Source organism: Ictidomys tridecemlineatus, unplaced genomic scaffold, assembly GCF_052094955.1.
Source record: "Ictidomys tridecemlineatus isolate mIctTri1 unplaced genomic scaffold, mIctTri1.hap1 Scaffold_80, whole genome shotgun sequence".
NCBI lineage: Eukaryota > Metazoa > Chordata > Mammalia > Rodentia > Sciuridae > Ictidomys > Ictidomys tridecemlineatus.
The window spans coordinates 782,410-805,182 of record NW_027525947.1 but is presented as its reverse complement, the minus strand read 5'-3'; positions in this window follow the sequence as shown (position 1 = coordinate 805,182).

The window sequence follows — 22,773 nt, the reverse complement described above, 5'->3', positions numbered from 1 at the left end:
AAAAACAGAGATCAAAAAATAAATATATAAAATTTGATAATTATTGTCATTATTTTATATTAAATCCTGAATAATATGCAAGCATATATAACCCATAAACTCAAATTACTTTATATGTAAATTTAAATGAAAATTTTCTGTTGGTTGGGTTAGTTCCCACTTATGGGAAACAACCTTGCCTTAAAATCACAGCAGCCTGAGACTCTGGGGTACATTTCTCAGATCAAAAAAAAAAAAAAAAAAAAAAAACAGCACTCAAAGACCTGAGATTCTAGCCTTTATTCATGCCTGGATTGGATAATATTCCCTGTCACTCAAAAAATTGTTCACTTCTCTCAGATTCAATGTTCATGATCTGAAGCCTTTTCCAATCAAGAGCATTTTGTGGGAATTGTCCAATCGTGTGTCATCAGGGAGGGTGGGCTTTTCACTTCTTATCTCCTGAGTCCTCCATTATTGCCATCTGTAGTCTCACTCTTCAGAGTCACATGTTGTTCTGCTTTGCAGAAACTGAGGATCCCAAGTAGCCCTACTTCTGAGAACCAGGAAATGGTGAGTGTGCATTGGCCTAGCAAGGGAGGCTGGTGGAGAAAGACTATTGAAACCACAAGACTGGCTGTGTTGAAAACAGGAGCTAGCAGATTGGGACTCTGGGCAGTCTCTGGAGTCTGCAGGCTTAACTCCTCCAACCAGATGGGGAACGTGTCAGTGGCAGAGACTCTTTGCTGCCTTCCTTATACTCAAAGGGAATTCTCAAAATCTGCATAAAATACTATGTAGCAGGTGTGTTTCTGCATCCCAGTGTCTTACCAGATGCTGGAGATTGACAGGTGGAATAATTATCAAAATCAAATCTCCAAGGTCCATTTTCCTGCAGGAGAAGAACTGTCAGTTTGAGGTACCTAATTTCCTTTTGAGCTAGCTAATTTTTATTTTGAGATTCTTTTATTTTTAATTTGTTCATTATTATTATTTTGTTAAAGTTAGGTAAACTCAGAGATACTGTACTACTTAGCCATATCCTTGGTATTGAAGCCAGATTTATAGATAGGTAGTTAGTGTAGTTAGGCAAATTCGGTCTAATATCCAGTAAAATCAAGAATGAAAACCATATTGAGAAGGGAGTCCAGGATAACAGGAATTGAAAATGTCCCCAAGGCCCTGAGCCCATCCCTAGGAAATTTTAATGAAGCAGCTCACAGCTATCATGGTGATGCTAATCCAAAAGCCTTTCCAGCCCAGATTACTCCTTCAGCCCACCTGTCCTCCACACTTTGGGTCTTCCCACCTACATTCCAACACTGCAAGATAACAGAACAAACGACAGAAATGTGACAGGAATGTGGGATAGCTGAAGGAAGACCTTAGGTATAAAAAAGCTAAAAAGACCGTAGTTTAAAAAAAATCCCTTTCATGGATTTTACCTCTTTGGTCCCCTTTTTCTTCTGGGAAGAAGTCTTTTCTACTGTCCTTTAATAAAGCTTTTACTTTCCACTCTAAATGTACCTGGTGCACTTCTCTGGTGTTATACTTCAGCATTGGGGAAGCAAGGACTCTTCATCAGTAAACAGCCCCAGCAGGTTTACATTTATTTGAGAAAGGCCCTAGCTAAGTTGCTGAGATTATTTTTGTTATTGTTTGATTTATCTAGTATTTGCTATTGCAATAAAGCATACTGTTTTTACATACATATGTATTCATATGGGGATCTTATTTATATTGTGATTTTTTATTATTACAATATTATAATTTCACACCATATATGAATAGTAGGCCATGATAAGTTCTTTTTTTGCTCTTATAATTGAAAAGGTTTTTGGCTAAAATTACATATAACTTTGTAGATAAATTTTAAAAATTTATGCTTTGGTTTCTTACTTCATTTAAAGCTTGATGATTTTTTTATTATTGCATTATTCTTGTATTTAATAGTAAGGTTTATTTTGACATAACCATAAAACATGAAATATAATTTGCTCCCCTTCAGTATCCAGTAGTTCCCCTTTCCCTATTCTCCTATTTTCTTCTATCATATATTTATATATAGTTTTTTGAATTATTGCTTTATAGAATACACATAAAAGTAGACTTCACTGTGATGTATTCATATTTGTACCTAGAAGTTTTGGTGAGATGATATATTGTCGGTTAATTTGGGGGAAAATCATCACCTTTGTAATGATGAGTTTTATTATTTACATGGGATGTGTAATTCAGTCTTTTATGTGCTTTTTGTGAGTTTTATTTTCTCATAAGTTCTACATATTTTGTTTCTAAAAATATACACATGTGAAATACCACTTGCATAAGGCACCTATGTAAAATTTATACACAGTGTTTTATGCTCTTTTTTAAACTGGATATATTATGACATGTGACTGTCCCAAGGGACCATTTTTCCTACAGATTATTATTTATATCTTCCAAGATGTATATTGTATTGAGCCATGCCCTTGGGCTTCAAGTGTTTGGATGAGTACCATTGCATACTTACATGTTATCATGATCACATATGCTCTAATTTCAGTAAGTCTCTGTGATGGGGAGTATCATGTATATTCAATAGCAAAATAGTTTCCACAAATAGATACTAATTTAAACTCCTTTTGAGTTAATGATTATTAATTTGTTTTAAATGTTCATCAATATAACTTAATTTTTCTCATGATGGGTTTTTATTTTTTGTTTCTTAAATTTCTAAAGATTTTGAATTTTTATAGTTAAGAAACATATCTGATGTACAAATTTGAAGTTCAAACTTCTGTCTTTTATATAATTTTGGCTTAAAAGATGAGAAAAGGATCCAAAAACGTAGCTAGAGATTGATTTCAAATAAATAAAAACTTTTAAATTATTTTTTAAAATTGACTTTTTTTTACTCATCATTTATTATAGGTTTCTTGTATAATTGTAAGGGTAGATTATTTAAAGTGGATTCTAGGGCTTATCTTTGTTAATTACTACAGGAAAAATAAATAAGAAATTTCTCTACACTATGGCTGCAGGAAAGTGAATAAATTTCTTTAAAATCATATGATAATAAAATTGTTAAATGACATTTACTAAACATACACGCCTTAAAAAATTTTTTTCTGTAATATTTTTGGCCGTGAATTATGAATTCTATTATGTAGACATTGGAATTTAATATAAAATCATATGGAACAAATTTGGCCAATCCTAGAAATATTCATACATAATTTGTTGTTTACCTAATGAAATGTTGTGGAGATAGCAACTAATGAACATATTTAATTTTAGAAATAGTTACTTTTTTGCTTTTCAGTTTCTTATAAGCCTTTTAGATTTATTTCCTTACTGAGTCACTCAGGGCCACTGATTTTTTTTTTTTTTTTTAAATCTCGAGTCATTTACCTTTCAAAGAAATCTGTCTTGTGAGCTTTGTTTCTGAAGAGTTTCTTAATATGAAAGAGAAAAAAGTATTTATGTTGCCCCTGAAATGTATTCTCGATGCACTCTCTTCAAAATGCAGAGAAAATAATATTTCCCCAGACTGACATCCCTGTGTCAGAAGCTGACAATACATTGATGGTCTTTGAAGAAATTCCATACAGTTCTGTCTCTGGGTAGTTTTCTGTGGGCTCCTGAATTGCCATTTAGTATCCAGATACCCATGTTTTTTCATCTGTACTATGGGAATAATTATAGAGGGCACAGATGAATAATGCTCTACATGAGGCTATGAATACCTGTATATTCTGTAGTGCACAGCTGACAAAGCCCCTGGAATACACTGCAGATTTTATTTGGTTAACCATTATCTGCCACTCACATAAATTTTCTTTCAAAAGCTTGTAATAACCTTTTCACTTTAGGCATCCATGTAATCCACATTCCAAAGTATAAAAGTTTGAATCTTTCTTTTCTTAATTCCAGGTTCCATTTCTCTTGTGGTTCAATGTGTTACAAATAATTATGTTTTTTTTCTTTCTTTTACACTGTGTTTCTAATAAAAATGTTCTCTGCTCTAAACCTATATTTCCGATGTCCAGCTATGTTTAGAAAATGACATAGATAATTGTATTTGATAATTTATAAAGGAGAGTTGAGAATAATTCTTGCTCGTGTTTCCCCTCCTTAGAAACTGAACTAGAAGTGTTCTTGGTACTGAAAAGGGAGGACCATAACCAATCATATATATTAAAAAAATGTTGATTAATTGTATATTCTCTTCTAAAAACTCTGTTCAGATCCTTGGCCCATTTCTTGATTGGTTTATCATCATCATCATCATCATCATCATCATCATCATCATCACTATTAGTATTATTTGCTTAGTCTTTTGAGTTTTTTATGTACCCTAGAGATTAGTGCTCTGTCTGATATGTGAGGGGTAAAATATTCCTCCTAAAATATAGGCTTTGTCTTCACCTCACAGATTGTTTCTTTTGCTGAGAATAAACTTTTTAGTATGATTCTATCCCATTTATTGATTATTTGTTTTAATTCTTGTTCTATCAGTGTCTTATTAAAGAAATTGGGGCCTAATCCCACATGATGAAGATTAGAGCCTGTATTTTATTCCAATAGACACAGAGTATCTGGGTTAATTCCTAGGTTCTTGATACACTTGGAGTTGAGTTTTGTGCATCGTGAGAGATGGTGGTTTGTTGAAGAGGCTATCTTTTCTCCAGTGCATGTTTTGACACCTTTGTCTAATATATTATAATTATAATTTTGTGGGTTAGTCTCTGTGATCTCTATTCTGTACCATTTGTCTGCAGTATTTTTTTTTTTCAAATGCAAGGCTGTTTTTGTTACCACTGCTCTGTAGTATGGTTTAAGGTCTGGTATAGTGATGCCACCTGCTTCACTCTTTCTGCTAAGGGTTACTTTAGCTATTCTTGGTCTCTTTTATTTTTCCAGATAAATTTCATTGTTGCTTTTTCTATTTCTATGAGGAATCCCATTAGGATTTTGATCAGAATTGCAGTAAATCTGTATAGTGCTTTGGTAGTACTGTCATTTTGATAATATTAATTGTGCCTATTGATGAGCAAAGTAGATCTTTCCATCTTTTAAGGTCTTTTTTTGATTTTTCTTCTTTAGGTTTCTGTAGTTTTTCTTGTATAGACCCTTCACCTCTTTCATTAACTTGATTCCCAAGTATCTTTTTTTGAAGTTATTGTAAATGGGGTAGTTTTCTTCATTTCTTTCTCAGAAGATTTTTCACTGATATACAGAAATGCCTTTGATTTATGAATGTTGATTTTATATCCTGCTACTTTGCAAAATTTATTTATGAGATCTAGAAGTTTTCTGGTGGAGATATTTGAGTCTTCTAGGTATATAATCATGTCTGGCATTTGCAGGTAAATGGATAGCATTGGAGAAGATAATGCTAAGTGATGTTAGCCAATTCAAAGAAAAATGCCAAATATAAGGAGGCTGACTCATAATGGGGTAGGGAGGGGGAGCATGAGAGAAATAGATGGATTCTCAATAAAGAAGAGGGGTGGGAGGAAAAGAAAAGGGACACGGGATTTGCAAGAATGGTGGAAGGTGATACAAACCATAATCAAAAGTACATGTACAAAGACACAAAGTTGTATCACCATACTTTATATACAACCAGAGATATGAAAAATTGTGTTCTATACAAGAAATAAGAATTGTAATGCTTCTGTTGTCATTTCTTTAAAAAATTGATATAAATATGAAAAAATTTGTTCATAAATTATATACACTAAATATGTTCATGATGTATATAATCTCCTCATGTATGTTTATATATAGATCTAGGGAAATGCAAGTCTCTTTCCTGAATTTTTAAAAATCAATTAATTTTTTAATTTGTTCTAACTTGCTAATAGAGCAGAATACATTTCACTTCATAGTACACAAATGGAGCACAAACTTTTATTTCTCTTGTTGTACAGAAAGTATAGTTACAAAACCCATGTAACTCTACTTTGTGTACAACAAGATTTTCATCTCATTCCGCCATCTATACCATCTCCTATCACTTCCCTCCCCTTTGTCTTATTCAAAGTTTCTTCATTTCTTCCATGCTACCTCCCACTTCCCTCGTTGTGGTTGTGGATCACCATCCACCTAGCAGAGAAAACCTTAGGTCTTTGGTTTAGGAGGATTGGCTTACTTGCCTTAATATGATATTCTCCAACTCCATCCATTTACTTTCCAATTCCATAATTTTATTCTCTATTAATGCTCAGTATTATTCCACTGTGTAAATAGACCATACTTTCTTTATCCATTCATCTATTGAAGAACATATAGATTGGTTCTGTAGTTTACCTATTGTGAATTGTTTTGCTATGAACATCGATGTGGATATGCCTCTGTATTATGCGGTTTTTAGCTCTGGTTCGTCTAAACTGAGGAGTTGGGTAGCTGGGTAAATTTTGGTTTCTTTCCAAGTTTTCTAAGGAATCTCCTTATTCTTTTCCAGATTGGTGTCACAAATTTAGGGTCCTACCAACATTGTTACAATGGGGCTTTTTCCTCACATCCTCACCAACATATATTTTTGCTTGTATTTTTAATAACTGCCATTCTGATTGGAGTAAGATTAAATTTTGGAGTAGTTTTGATTTGCAATTCTTTAATTGCTAGAGATGTTGAACATTTTTTTAATGATTTATTGATTGTTTATCTTCTAAAAATTGTGTCTCTTCAGTTCCTTAGTCCATTTTATTTAATGATTAGTAAATTTGTTTTTTTGGTATTAAGTTTTTAAAATTCTTTATATATCCTGGAAATTAGGTTTCTACTTGATGCACATGTGGTAAAAATTTGCTGCTATCTCTGGTATCACTTTTCGCCTTACCTTTTTTTTTTTTTTTTTTGCTGAGAAGAATATTTTCAGTTTGAATTCATCCCACCTAGTGACTCTTGTTTCTATTTCTTGTGCTTTAGTAGTATTCTTTTTTTTTTAAAGAGAGAGTGAGAGAGGAGAGAGAAAGATAGAGAGAGAGAATTTTTAATATTTATTTTTTAGTTCTCGGCGGACACAACATCTTTGTTGGTATGTGGTGCTGAGGATCGAACCCGGGCCGCACGCATGCCAGGCGAGCGCGCTACCGCTTGAGCCACATCCCCAGCCCTAGTAGTATTCTTAAAGAAGCAAAATTTCAAATCCCCTACCTGGGATTACAGGTGTATGACATCTTGATAGCAACACAATTCATCTTCATTTCAAGCTCACTTTCTTAAGGGGATTTCATCCTAGAAAGAAAAAGAAAATATTATAGACAGGCCATTGGGTCTAAGGCCATGTCATAAAAATAAGAATATTCTATTAGTCAATTTAAATAATAGACTAGAATCTTTGGATCTGGGGAAATATATATATATTACAAACATACACACACACACACACACACACACACACACACACACACACATACACTTTCTGGTGAAATCTCCTTTCCCTGACTCAGGGCAGTTTATCTCTAGTTTTTTATATCTCAGGAGAAATATTGGTAAAAAAAATAAATGTATCATTCACCTGTAGAATAAGAAGAAGTGATTATGTCCTTCATCTTCCTGAACTCAGGATAAGCATAACTCTCAAATATGGTTCTGTGAACTGAGATTTTCTGGAGTCTTGACATAGTTTTGAGGGTGCTGTTCCAAAAATACATATACTTTATTAGTAATATTTTAAATACATAATGGTAATTTTCACATAGTGGAAATTATGGGTTATACTATAAAATTCAATTTTACTATTTTTATATGAATTCTAAAAAAATAATTATCTTTCCACCTCATATAATTTTAATGTTCAATCTGTTTCCATACAAGAGAAGTTAACTGAAATTTTACAAGATTGTCACTGTATTATTTCCATCCATAAATAATATATTTACATATATAATCTACACATTCAAAAGGCCTAATATGCAAGTTTAAATGCAAATGCTTTTCTGGGTTGGCTGGATTTTACTTCTCCAAGGATACCTTGCCATAAATTTAATGCAGCCTGAGGATCTGGATTTCAATTCCCAGATCCTCAAAATAAATAAATAAATAAATAAATAAATAAGTGTACAGACAAGACCCTACAATTGTGACATCATTTATTTCTGAATTTGATGTTATCTCCTGATTCTCAAAAAACTTACTAGGTTCAGATTGAGCATATGAAGACATAAGTTGTGTCCAATCAGGACCCCTTATATAAGCATTGCCCAATCTACACATATTCAGTAAAGAGAAGCAAATTTTGACCATCTGGTGTCAAGTCTGCCAGAGTGGGTATCCACTTCTAGGCTTCATCACTTATGTTCAGTGAACCTGATTTTTTTTTTCTCCTGTATAGGTACTTTTTGATTTATAGAGAGTACATGTGGTTTCTAAAAATAGAGTAAATGTTGAGTGTGCAGTGAAATCCTGAGACTGGATGGTGAGTCAGGTTGAAACTGGCTGCACTGAATATGGTGGGAACTGGCAATGGTTTGCTAGAATTCCTGGTGTAATCTTTGGTTTCTGCATTTCTGTGTCTTCTTCTGAGAAAGGTCAGCCATGAATTTCCACTGGCCAGTCAACTGGATCATATATTAACAGTAGACAGTGGAAGTCCTATAGTATCCTATAGAATATCTTCAGCCCCTATCTTAAATTCTATGTGAGAACATTTGTGGCAGTATTTCCAAATCTTCTCAGATTGTGTTGTGAATTCTGGAGTGAGGAGATCATCATAATCACAAATCCATGTGTTTTTTCCTTCAGGAGCAGGGTGAGACACTATATAGGTATCTCAGTTTTTTTTCTCCTTAATTCATTCTCCTTCTTTTTGGAGATTGTGGTATTGTGGATTTAGCCAGAGGTACTGTACCACTTTGCTACATACCTGGTACTTTTAAATTTTTTTTTATCTTCAGACAGTTGCAGAGTGTGATTTTAAATTTATGCCTCTGTATTGTGAGTTGCTTTTATAGATAAAATTTTAGCTTTCTGTTCAATGACAACTTCCCCCTTTTCCAGTATTATCAGTTACATTTTTGCAATATTATCAGTTATTTTACCCATATTATATTTGAAATGAACATGGTATTTTCAATTGTTAGACAAAAACTTGATGAGACTTTAAAGTATTTTTATCTCTCTGGGTGCAATTATACATGCATATTAATTCCAGAGACTCAAGTGGGCTAAGTCATTAAGATTGCAATTTCAAGGTAAACATCAGGAACTTAGGTAGACTAATTAGACAATTAGAAAAACCTGTCTCATAATTTTAAAACATGGCTGGGTATGTAGCCCAGAATTAACATGCTGCTCTTTCAAATCCCCAGTACCGTAAAAAAAAAAAATTTTTTGTTGTTGTTTATAAGCATTTTACATAATTGAAAAGTAAAGAAGAATCACTTGATCTTGGAAAAATCATGTGTTTCTATTCTTCCTTTGTGTCTCCAAAGGCAGACAACCTGTCAGAATGTCTTTATGCTCATTTGTGAAATGTGTATGAGAGAATTCTCATTCCATACTCTGGTATTTTCCTGGAACTGTGTTTCAGAACTATGTAATACGAGGGTGCCACAGCTGGAATATCTAATGCCTCTCATAAGTCCAGACCAGTACTTGGGGCTTTTCTTGTTCAAGAGCAGTATAAATGTAGAGAGCTTAGTTTCTCAAGAAATAACTTATAGAACTCTCATCTTCCATTTTATTAAAAATGTCTTCACTAATTTTATAGTCTAGCACAGTGTTTTTTTCTTCCATATTCATATAATTGGAGTACTACTTACTTTTCCACTTTTTGAGAGTAGCCATTCTGACAGCTGTGCTCATGCAGAAGATCTTATAGTTGGATGGTGAACTAAAATTCTGATGCAAGCTTTTTAGATTCCAAGGTGCCTTATGCTCACTGGAAAAAAAATTGATATGCACCTATTTTAGAAATAAAGAGGCATCTGTGATTGTAACCATTATTCTTCACTAATAATCAAGATTTTAGCCCATTACAATGTTTGCACACCAATGTGAAAACACTTCTTTTTGTGCTAGGGAGATTTGCACCTGCACAGTTACCAGTGCTTTCAATGCTTTGAGGTTTCAGGTGTAGTCCATTGAATGGAAAAAGTTAATATCGGGACAAATTGCTTACAGAAAGAATGGGTTAGGTCTGATGTTATTAGTAAAGTGAGCTGTGTGAGAGAGCTCAAGAAGTGCTAAACTGCCACTTTGGCTTTCAGTGGTGGTCTGTATTCCTCTTTTAATATTTTGGTAATGTCTAGATAAAAGTTCAACTGTCAGCAACAGCTATTTGCATTTTTAGAAAATGTTGGTAAATCCCTCTAAGGGATTAAGGGGTTCCCTTAAGATTTAACACCTCTTTCACTCTGATCTAATGGAATAAAGCCACTGGATCTTGCATGGCCATAGAAAACCACTTATTTTTTTTCCTTCCTGGAGCAAATACTCATGTATATCTTATTCCTTCCTCTGTGTGTACAGATAAATTAGCATTTAAACTACAGGCAATTTAGAGTTAAATAACATATTTCAAACCCAAATCAATCTTACTTTATTTATATTAACCCTGGATTTGGGCATTTTGTTCCAGTAATTTTGCATATTGCTCAAATTAGAAAAATCTTCAAGTGCATCTACTTATGTCTTTTTTTTTTAAAGAGAGAGAGAGAGAAAGAGAGAGTTTTTTTTAAAAAGAGTGAGAGAGGAGAGAGAGTTTTTAATATTTATTTTTTTAGTTTTTGGCAGACACAACATCTTTGTTTGTATGTGGTTCTGAGGATCGAACCCGGGCTGCACGCATGCCAAGCGAGCGCGCTACTGCTTGAGCCACATCCACAGCCCCACTACTTATGTCTTGCTCGATATTTTTATTTTCAGTTTTCCAATTTGTGTGCCTCTAAATCCTTTATGGGTTTTAGATGGAATCAAAACAGGAGTATGTATTTATTTGGTGTATCCATAAATGGAGGGAGGCTTATATTCTGCTTTTATTTATTTTTATTTTATTTTTTAAAATTATCTCTCTTTATATCTGATGTTTGGTGGATGCTTCTGTATAATTCCAGTGTCACACACATTCTGCATACAAGTCGCTTTTGTAATCTATGCCTTTTATTCTAACATCTACCTTGAGGTTGGATTGTAGCATTCACTCACATTAAATATTTTATTGATATGTTTTGATTTATACACTTATAATAATTATCAGTAAAAAGATATTTGCATACATATGAATTGCCCTAAGTAGTTTTCTGTATTGTGATTTCTTTATCTTAAAATTACTACACTGTTGTAATATTTTAACATGCATTAGTGTCAGGTAATGATCACTAGTACATTTGCTCTTATATATGAGAGAGTTCTTGTCTAATTTTATATACAGTCAACTTTCCAGGAGAATTTTAGAAGTTGTTGCTTTGATTTATTCTTTAACAAAAAGTAAAGAATGGTAAAATTATGACCAGTTTTTATTAAAGGGTACCTTGAGAAAAGTGATCATTTGTATAATAGTTTTATCCTTTGTAAATATGTTGAATATTTGAGTCTTTTATGTTCTTTTCTGTATTTTTATTTTCTCAAATACTGCATATTCTTTTGTAAACATACTTGCATATGAAATGCAACATTCATGTGACATCAGCATAAAATATACATGGTATTTTATTGTACTTGTCAAACTGGATATAATATATCAACAAATATTCTAGCTCCTAGAATTTACATTTTAAAAAATTTAGTAATTATTTCTTCCTCTTTAGCCATGCCCCTTGGTTTCAACTCTGGAAGAATGTGGCTGTATTCTCATGTACAGTTGCTGTAATTTTAGTCTTTGATTACTGTGTGGGTGTGTCATATACATATGATTTACAAAATATTTTCTGCAAATGGATAATAAAACCTTAAATTATTATTTTCCTTTTTTGTGAATGCATTTATTCCACATATTCATCAATACTATTTAATTCATCTATATGATGGGATTTTATTCAATGTTATCTAATTTCTAAAGATTTTTAGTTTTTATGATTATTGAACACTTACATATATACTTTTTAATGTGACTCTTCAATAATTTCTTGTTTTTCTTTTGCAATCTGTTGTATTTGTTCTTCTTATAAGCATTTGATTATATGTGAGGAAATTAGGGTTTTTTTCCCTTGTCAGTTTTGCAGCTTTTAATGTAATCATTTTGATGAATACATTTTTTATTAATATTTTGTAATTCATAATTTTAAGTCTATTATATTATATAATTTTGAAAAAAATCTATTTTTTTCTTTTATGATATTAGGAATTCAACCAAAGTGTCTTAATGCTGAGCATATTCTCAGCTCTGTTTTAAATTTTATTTCCAGATGGGGTTTGCTCAATTACTTCAGTTGGCCTTAAATTTTGAACTTCATGCCTTAGACTCCAGAATAGTAGATATTTCAGGTGTGCACCACCATACGAACCCTATCGTTTGTATATAAACTTTTGGGCTTAGTTCTTTCTTATATATTTCAGTATTATTTATTAATAACTTATATTCTGCATTTCATATGTCAAAATATGTTGTTATGTTTTATGAGTGAAGGGATAAAATAGCATTTTATTATCACACTCTTTTCCCAATATCCTAGCATGTTTTAAGAGTTTTGTTCATGGTGTTTTCTGTAGTTCCACCATCTATATTATTATGAGATTTACCCTGATTGATTTTACTTCATAAAATCAATCATGTGGCATCATGGTATTTTGGTCAGCAGTTGACTTTATGTACAACCATGGATCTAGCAAATATCTTAGCCATGTACTAGTCTATACCATCTAGATTCTGTCATTGCACTCAGAGAATTGGAAAATTGCAGAAGATTTTTAGGATAAATGTTCCAGAGTGTATTTCCATAAAGTGAGAAATCATTATATATGCCTATATTTGCAATTACATACTGTATAATTGATATTTTTTTTATTTTTTGAATTTTGAAATTTGCTAGTGCTTTTTTAATTGTATCTGCTTTAACCCTAAAGAGAGAGATAGAAGAAGATCTTAGAAGATGGAAAAATGTACCCTGTTCATGGATAGGCAGAATCAACATCATCAAAATAGCAATATTACCCAAAGTTCTCTACAGGTTCAACGCAATGCCAATCAAAATCCCAATGGCATTTCTTGTAGAAATAGATAAAGCTATCATGAAATTCATATGGAAAAACAAAAGACCCAGAATAACAAAAGCAATTCTAAGCAGGAAGTGTGAATCAGGCTGTATAGCGATACCAAATTTCAAACTATATTACAGATCAATAGTAACAAAAACAGCATTGTACTGGTACCAAAACAGGCAGGTGGACCAATGGTACAGAATAGAGGACACAGAGACCAATCCACAAAATTACAACTTTCTTATATTTGATAAAGGTGCTAAAAGCATGCAATGGAGAAAAGATAGCCTCTTCAACAAATGGTGCTGGGAAAAATGGAAATCCATATGCAACAAAATGAAGCTGAACCCCTTTCTCTCGCCATGCACAAAAGTTAATTCAAAATGGATCAAGGAGCTAGATATCAAATCAGAGACTCTGCACCTGATAGAAGAAAAAGTTGGCTCCGATCTACATATTGTGGGGTCGGGCTCCAAATTCCTTAATAGGATGCCCATAGCCCAAGAGTTATATACAAGAATAAACAAATGAGACTTACTTAAGCTAAAAAGTTTTTTCTCAGCAAGAGAAACAATAAGAGAGGTAAACAGGGAACCTACATCCTGGGAACAAATTTTTACTCCTCACACTTCAGATAGAGCCCTAATATCCAGAATATACAAAGAACTCAAAAAATTAAACAATAAGATAACAAACAACCCTATCAACAAATGGGACAAGGACCTGAACAGACACTTCTCAGAGGACATACAATCAATCAATAAGTATATGAAAAAATGCTCACCATCTCTAGCAGTCAGAGAAATGCAAATCAAAACCACTCTAAGATGCCATCTCACTCCAGTAAGATTGGCAGCCATTATGAAGTTAAGTAACAATAAGTGCTGGTGAGGATGTGGGGAAAAGGGTACACTTGTACATTGCTGGTGGGACTGCAAATTGGTGCGGCCAATATGAAAAGCAGTATGGAGATTCCTAGGAAAGCTGGGAATGGAACCACCATTTGACCAAGCTATTGCCCTTCTCGGTCTATTCCCTGAGGACCTAAAAAGAGCATACTATAGGGATACTGCCACATCAATGATCATAGCAGGGGCTGAGGATGTGGCTCAAGCGGTAGTGCGCTTGCCTGGCATGCGTGCGGCCCGGGTTCAATCCTCAGCACCACATACCAACAAAGATGTGGTGTCCGCCGAGAACTAAAAATAAATATTAAAAATTCTCTCTCTCTCTCTCTCTCTCTCTCTCTCTCTCTCTCTCTCTCTCTCTCTCTCCTCTCTCACTCCCTCTTTAAAAAAAAATGATCATAGCAGCACAATTCACAATAGCTAGACTTTGGAATCAACCTAGATGCCCTTCAATAGATGAATGGATTAAAAAACTGTGGCATTTATACACAATGGAGTATTAGGCAGCACTAAAAAATGACAAAATCATGGATTTTGCAGGGAAATGGATGGCATTAGAGAAGATAATGCTAAGTGAAGGTAGCCATTATTTTAAAAAAATGCCAAATGTCTTCTTTGATATAAAGAGAGCAACTAAGATCAGAAAAGGGAAGAAGAGCATGAGAAAAAGATTAACATTAAACAGAGACGAGTGGGGTGGGAGAAAGGGAGAGAAAAGGGAAACTGTATGGAAATGGAAGGAGACCCTCATTGTTAGACAAAATTACATATAAAAGTTTGTGAGAGGAAAGGGGAAAAAAACAAGGGAGAGAATTAAACAACAGCAGATGGAGTAGAAAGGGAAAATGAGAGGGAAGGGGAGGGGGTTTAATAGGGTATAGGAAAGGTAGCGGAATACAACAGTCATTAATGTGGTATTATGTAAAAATGTGGATGTGAAACCGATGTGATTCTGCAACTTGTATTTGGGGTAAAAAATGGGAGTTCATAACCCACTTGAATCAAATGTATGGAAGATGATATGTCATGAGCTTTGTAATGTTTTGAACAACCAATAAAAAAATGTATTGAAGATTGAACCCAGGGGTGCTTAACAATAAAGCCACATCCTCAGTCCTTTTTTTATATTTTATTTAGAGACAGAGTATTGCTGAGTTGCTAAGTGCCTCACTAAGTTGCTCAATACAACATATATAAGACAATATTATATATAATATTGTCTTAGAATTTATGATCCATTTTTCTTATCCTCCTTAGTCACTGGAACTACAGTTGTCCATCACTAGACTGGGCTCATTTACTTTTTAAAAGCACCAACATAGATACTGGTAACTCTGTGTTATGTTTATCTTAAATAGCTTCTAATTTTTCTCTTTTGAGTGATGAGAAACATGTAGGAAACATGGTAGAAGGATGTCATTTTGAGAGATTCATGCTATGTCCTTAGACATGAAGCATTATCGGAGGCTTACTCTGAAGCAGATCAGTTTGTCTGATGATGGATGATAGATTAGATTAGATTAGATAGGTAAGTGATTGATTGATTTGAGACAGATTATAAAGATGATAGATGGAGATAGACAAAGCCAACTGAGCAAAATGTTTTTAAAACTTGAAGTATTTGTATGTTTTTTTATATTATTTTACCAAGTTTTCTGTATGTTTAAAATTTTTCATAAAAAGTTTGGAATAAGTGCTCTAGATTATACCACAGGAGATTCTGTGACCACCTCCTATCTCAGGGAAGGGAGGAAAGCTTCCTTTCTGTCCCTGCAACATTAATCTAATTTCAAAGTATTCTCATGTTACTGCCTTTCTCCAAAATCTACATTTATTTCAGATGAAAAGCCAGTTACCTAAAAATCAGAGAATATTTCTGATGTTTTTGAGGTACAACCTGGATGCAAGAAATTTTAGACATGATTCAAAATGATGGTGACGTGGCAAAATGCAGGTGAGCTGCTTCTCTGGAAAGACACCCCTCCCTTGAAGTAAAATACCCTCATAAAGAGAAGCATGGTGAGTAACATGCAGCGAGGCTGAAAAAGCTTTGACTATGAGGTAGCAAGATCACATGCTGTGCCTTAAACAGGACTTCCACAGCAGCCTGGGCCAGCCTATTTTGTTCCCAGGTCAACTTGTTTCTGGGTCAAGAAGTCAAACCCTGAATTTGGACACCAGAGCCTCTAATGTTCTCAGCTGATGAACTTTAGTTTTTCAACCAGTTATCCTTTCTATTTTTTGTCTGTCTCCTTCCCAGGTAGCTGCTGGCAAATACCCTTCTCCTTCTCTTTCTACTTTTTGTGCTCAAATCAGTGAAAAACTCGAAAATTAGCATTGAGTTACTGTAAAAGTATATGGATGATTTCTGATTTGAGGAGGGAAGAGGAGAATGGATTATGATGGACATTCACAGAATAATCAAGCAAGCTAAAGAACTTTCCTGAAAGTGTAGAAGTTCAGCGAATGAGATGAAACAAGAAATCCTTAGCAGAAGGCCAGGAAGGGATATTTCACATGTCCTTGTGAATATACAGTTGTTGTCTCTAAGTGAAAAAATAAAATAAAATGAAATAACTCATTAGAATAATATACAAACATAAATTAAAGGATCTTCCAAGAATGGCAAGAATAAATGGAGAATATTCATTGCTTTTCCAGATTTGGAAATAGCTATTCAAATGCCCTCACCACAAATGCTAAAAACTCACCTTCCTTCGCATTTATTGCCACCATCTATCTGGAAACAGAACTGCAAGGTAAAGAAAGAGATTTTCAAACTTTATCTAACTTGGTGATATAAATGACATAAGTGAAGATGTCTTTCAAAATAATGTGCTATTTTTCTTGAAATTAAGTATTTCACATGTTTGAAAACTACAGACATCCATGGCTTCTAATATTCTATTTCCTCTGAGTTTATTGCATGATAACTCCTTGGCCACATGTTTCAAAGTAGAGTCTGTATTGCTACAAATTGGAGGGAGGATCCAGAATAGAGGTAAACAAGTTTAAAAATGAAAGTCAGTTGCTTTGCTCTGCCAACGTACTGGAGGATGTTTCCTCTGCCCTTGAAAGCAAAGTGCAAGATCTGCTTCCCAGCAAGGCTTCCAGGTCTCCGAAATCCACACAGTAGGCTAAATTAAAAACTTGTATCATTTTTACTTCCCTTGCCTCCATATGTAATCTCCAGTAAAGTTTGATTAATTCTTTAGTATCTTTCTAATTTTCCCATTATACAACATCACTTTGGCCAATACCCAAGTCAGGTCACTGTTCTCTTTTGTCTCCCAATTTGCCTGGCTGCTTCTTGTCTGAACACTTACAAACCCTCTTCTCCATCAGATACCAAAGCCACATGTTGTGCCTTGAACAGGACTTCCTTGAACAGTGGCCTCAGCCAGGCTACTTCATTCCCAAGTCAACTTGTTCCTGGGTCAAGAAGTCAAACCCTAGATTTGGGCACCAAAGCCTCCTAATGTTCATAGCTCATACTCTTCCTAAAATGAAAATCTAAGACTTGCTTTAAAAATCATCAGAAACTTAGAGACCTGCTTTAAACACATCCACAGGTTGGCTGGAGATGAAGTTCAAGTTTTTTTCTATGATTTGTTATGCCTTTAGTCATCTGGGCCTTGCTTCAGCTCCAATCCAATCTCTAACCAACCTCCAACGAAACCCCCAGTTCTCACAGCAATCATCCTGAAAATCCTGCAGGTCCTTTGACACACAATGCTTCCTCATACCTAGGATCTTCCCACATGCTTTTCATGACACTCAAGCATCCTCTCCCATCTTGACATAGCTAATCCCTACTCGCTTTTCAGGTCTTTGCATAAATATCATTTGCTTAGAAAATTCCCCTCCATGGTAGAGCACTTGCCTAGCACATGCGAGGCACGGGGTTCGATCCTCAGCACCACATAAAAATAAATAAATATAGTAAAGGTATTCTGTTCATCTACAACTAAAAAAAAAATTAAAAAAAAAAGACTAAATCAAATCCTGTCTGAATTTCCAGACTGATTTACATGTCAACTTACAGGCCACACAATTGCAGGAACCAATTACCCTGGTAGTGAGAAACACACACACACACACACACACACACACACACACACACACTCCTGTTGATTCTCCTATTAGCCTTATGCTTCTGGACTCCCCTGATTTACATGTGCATCAGTCAGCATGATACATACCAGGGTTTTGATTAACTGCAAACACATATCTCTGCTCATAATAATTCAGAAGAGAACATTTCATGTACCTGCTTACTTAGTCTTTGGAATTTTCTCTTTTGAACAATATTTTCAATCATCTTTCAATCAAGTCTTTGTCCACTTCATGCAATGCTTACAACATAGTAAACACTGTTGATATTACTATTGTGTTTGAAATGAATGCCTAGAATCAAACCCATAATGCCGTGATGCACAAAAACATCAGTGGCATGAAATTTAAATATGATACAGGCTAGCTCCGGAATCCATCCAATTCTTTAAAAATTGGTGAAAAGAATGTTTATTCCTTATTTACCTTAAGTGAAAATGGAAGTTCTCAAGGGCCCTCTCTTTCTGCAGCAGTGAAATCCCTTGCTGAGAATGCATTTGCAGATTCCGCCAGGCAGCTGGAAGGCACAAGCAACTAGAAGACCCTAAGACTTAACTGCCTGAGAGGGCAATTGAATCTGAAACTAAGTACTCTTTATCAGGAATAGGTGAAGCCTTTCATCACCTAAATGATTTAAAATGAATCCCTATACATAAATGTATGTGGGCAACATCACGTACAGTAAGTGCATCGCTGCTTCCTACTATAAAGATGGACTGATTTCAAAAGTAGGAAATTCCTTCTCCTTTACTAAGTTTAATAAAAAAACAGACACCTCTTTCAAAGTGTCTAAATCATTTCATGCCGTGGTCTTAGCCCAATACTGAGAACTAACAGTGTTCCTGTCTCTCCCAGTGGTTGATGGGTCCTGGTATGACCATGTGAAAGGGTGGTAGAAGAATAACACCAGAAAAGCACACGCCAAAGCAAGGTCAGAATAGAAATTAGAAGTTTATTAAAGGACAGCAGAAAAGACTTCTCCCGGAGGAAGAAGGGGACCCAAGAGGTGGAATCCGTGGAAGTGCAGTTGTTTCCCCTTTTTATAGTTTTGGTGATGGAATGCAAGGGGGAAGGGTTAGGACACAGGTGGACCTAATTATCACCATTTGGGATGGGATTATCACTTCTCTGGGATGGGCTATCTCCAAATCTGTTGGGGCTATTGGTTAACACTTCTTTGAGGTGGACTTTGGCCTAGGGCCTTTTTGGGACTTCATTAACATTCTATGAATTGTCCTGTGTTTTCCCTGAGTCATTCCAAGCATGGTTTCCATTTTAGATTTCACTCGATATTAGACCCAACTTAACTACACTGACTACCTAACTTTAAATCTGGCTTGACTAACCCCACCATGATTGTCATGCCTTACACTCAGAAAGAATACTCCAACTCCTATCTTCCTTCTGATGTGGTAAGATACAGTGCCTATATTAGTTTGTTCTGCATTACATTTGCAGCATACCTGAGTCTGGGTGAATTTTATTTTAAAAAAGATGTCAAACACAAATAGTCTATTAGAGGTACCTAGAATATCTGGTCAGGCTGATTGGGAATATCAGTGTACTAAGAATTGGAGAAAAGATCTCTTTATCTGATGCTCAGAAGCTAGCACAGATAGTCAAAATGAAAAAAAAAACAGGAAATATGTTCCAAATAAAGGAACAAGATCAATTTCCAGAAATCAAGTAATCTACTCAGCTTTTCATTATTATGACAAACTGCTTGAGGCAGGTACTTATAAAAAAAAGATGTTTAATTTGCTTGTTGTTTGGGACACTGAAAATTCAGACAGCATTGTACAGGCTCTGGTAAGGGTCTTTCCCAGTTCCAGCTGCATCACCTTACCATACAACTCTATTATAAGAATGCAGGTCCAGTGATTTCATGGTGATGTAAAAAGCAGAAAAAAATCCAAACGTCAGAATCCAAATTTTACAACTTTCTCTCAAAAGAATTTACTCCAGGCATTGAAGGAAATGTCTGAAGTGACCTAAGGATCTTCCACTGTGTCTCACATCTTAATGATTCCATAAACTCCTACATCACCACACTGGGGGCTAAAACCTAACCACTTAGTCCCCCAGGAGTCTGCAAATCCATGCCATAGCCCCAACCATAATGAAGTGTAGATATGTAATTTAGCTAAAGAACATTCAAAACATTGCCCATCAAGAGAAGGAGAGAAATGCAGTCTGAGAACTTCAGAAAAGAGATAGAAAATATTAAAATGTACCATACATAAATCATCACACTGAAGACTATAATATCTGAACTCAAAAATTTAACAGAAGGGCACAACAACAGACAAACTCAAGCAGACAAAAGGATTAGTGAACTTGAAGATAAATCTTTGGAAATCATCCAATCAAAGAAACAAAAAGAAAAAAAAAGACAATAAAGACAGCCAAAGGAGCTTATGGAATGCCATCAGCAGTATACTGTATGCATTATCCATGAACATATAAAAAGAGAGAAAGAAATTGGAAACATTCAAATAAATAATGAAAGAAAAAAATAAAAGTACAGATCTAATTAAAGGAAAAGAGAGAATTTTGAAAGCTGCAAGGGAAAAGTGACTTGTTACATATAAGAAAACATGCACAATAATATTAACAAAATTGTCAACAGGATCCAGAGACTAGAAGGAAATAGGATAGCATCTTTTAAAATTTAAAGGAGGGGGTGTGGCTCTGTGGTAGGGCATTAGAGTACCATACACAAGGTCCTGAGTTTGATATTTGAGAGGAGGGGGTGTGGGGAAGGAGGAGAAAGAAAGAAGGAGGAGAGGAGGGGGAGGAGGAGGAGGAAGAGGAAGGGGGAGAGAAATAAAGGAAGGAAGGAATAAAGAACAAACTTGCTAACCAAGAACATGTATCCTGTTTTAAAATAAAATCAAGAGGACATCAAAACTTTCTCAGATAAACAAAAAGTAAAGGATTTTTTTTTAACTATCAAATCTACCTTATAAGAAAATCTAAAAGAAATCCTTCATGCTGAAGGGAATGACCAATAAGCAGCAATATGAAAATACATGACAATATAAAACTCACTAGTAATAGTAATTATATAGTCAACCCCACAACACTCTACTGAAATGTTGGTATGGAAATTACATCTCAAATATAAAAATTTAAAAACTTTTTTTAAAGTTCCAAATTATTTTCAAGAAATATAAGCTACAAAAGCAAATTGGAGGAGTAAAAGTGCAAAGTTTGTGCAAGTGATCAAAACAGATGTTATCAGAGTAACATGTCCTATTATTAATATCATTAGTGTAAAGTGTTTTATATAAACTTCATGGTACCCACAGAGTATGAATATTTAGTAGAAATAAAAAAATTTAAAAATTGAAAGCACACTATGATAGAAATCATCAAATCACAAAATAATACAGAAAGAGAGGAATAAAAGAACAAAGAATCAACAAACTTCCCCAATTCACGAGTTCAGAATAAAATTAATTAGATCTATAAATAAATTTATTATAATTTTTTAAAAAAGAATCAACAAACTAACCAGAAAATACAATAGTAAGCATTATCTATCAATAGTATTTTAGAATATAAATGAATTAAAATCTCTAATAAAGAGAAACTGAGTGATTGAACATATTTGAAAACAAATGAGAAATGCTGGAGTCTTTATAATACCTGATTTCAAATTAAGCTATTGAGCTATAGTAACAATAACTATATGGCACTGTCATAAAAACAGAATTATAAACCAATTGTACAGAATAAAAGAGACAAACCCACATATCTATCATCATGTAACCCTTGATAAATGTGCCAAAAACATAAATTGGAGACAAGATAGCCTTTTAAACAAATACTGTGGGGAAAACTGGTTCCCCATATGTAGAAGAATGAAACTAGACCCTAATCTCTCACCCTGTACAGAAATCAACTCAAAATGGATCAAAGACTTAGGAATTAAGACCAGAAACTATCCAACTCCTCTTGATTTTATTTTAAAACAGTGTGTTCAACACTGCAGAATATAGGTCCAGGTGATGTTGTTCTCAATTGAACATCTAAAGTTTAAGAAATAATTTCAAGTGTTAATAAATTAGGGGCTAGGGTGGTAGTTCAGTAGTAGAGTGTTCACCTAGCATGCATGAAGCACTGGGTTCCATCCTCAGCACCACATAAAAATAAAAAAAAATGTGCCAATCTAAAAATAAAGAATAAATACTAAAAAAAGAGTTAATAAATGAGATAATATCAAATTAAAAAGCCACTGCATATAAAGAAAACAATTGAGAATATGAAGAGAGAACCCACAGAATGTGATGAAAGCTACAGAGGATTAATATCAAGAATATATAAAAAGAACTCAAAAATTTAATGGCAAAAACCTACAATAACCCAATTAATAAATACACAAAGGAATTAAACAGACACTCTCAAAAAAGAAGTACAAATGGCCAATGTATATATGAACAAATGTTCAACATTATTAGCAATTAAGGAAATGCAAATCAAAATTACACTGAGTTTTCATCTCACACCAGTCAAAATAGCAGTCATCAAGAATACAAACAATAAATTCTGGAAAGAATGTGGAGAAAAAGGAACTTTTACATTGTTGGTGGGATTGTAAAATACTAAAAACCACTATGGAAATCAATATGGATCT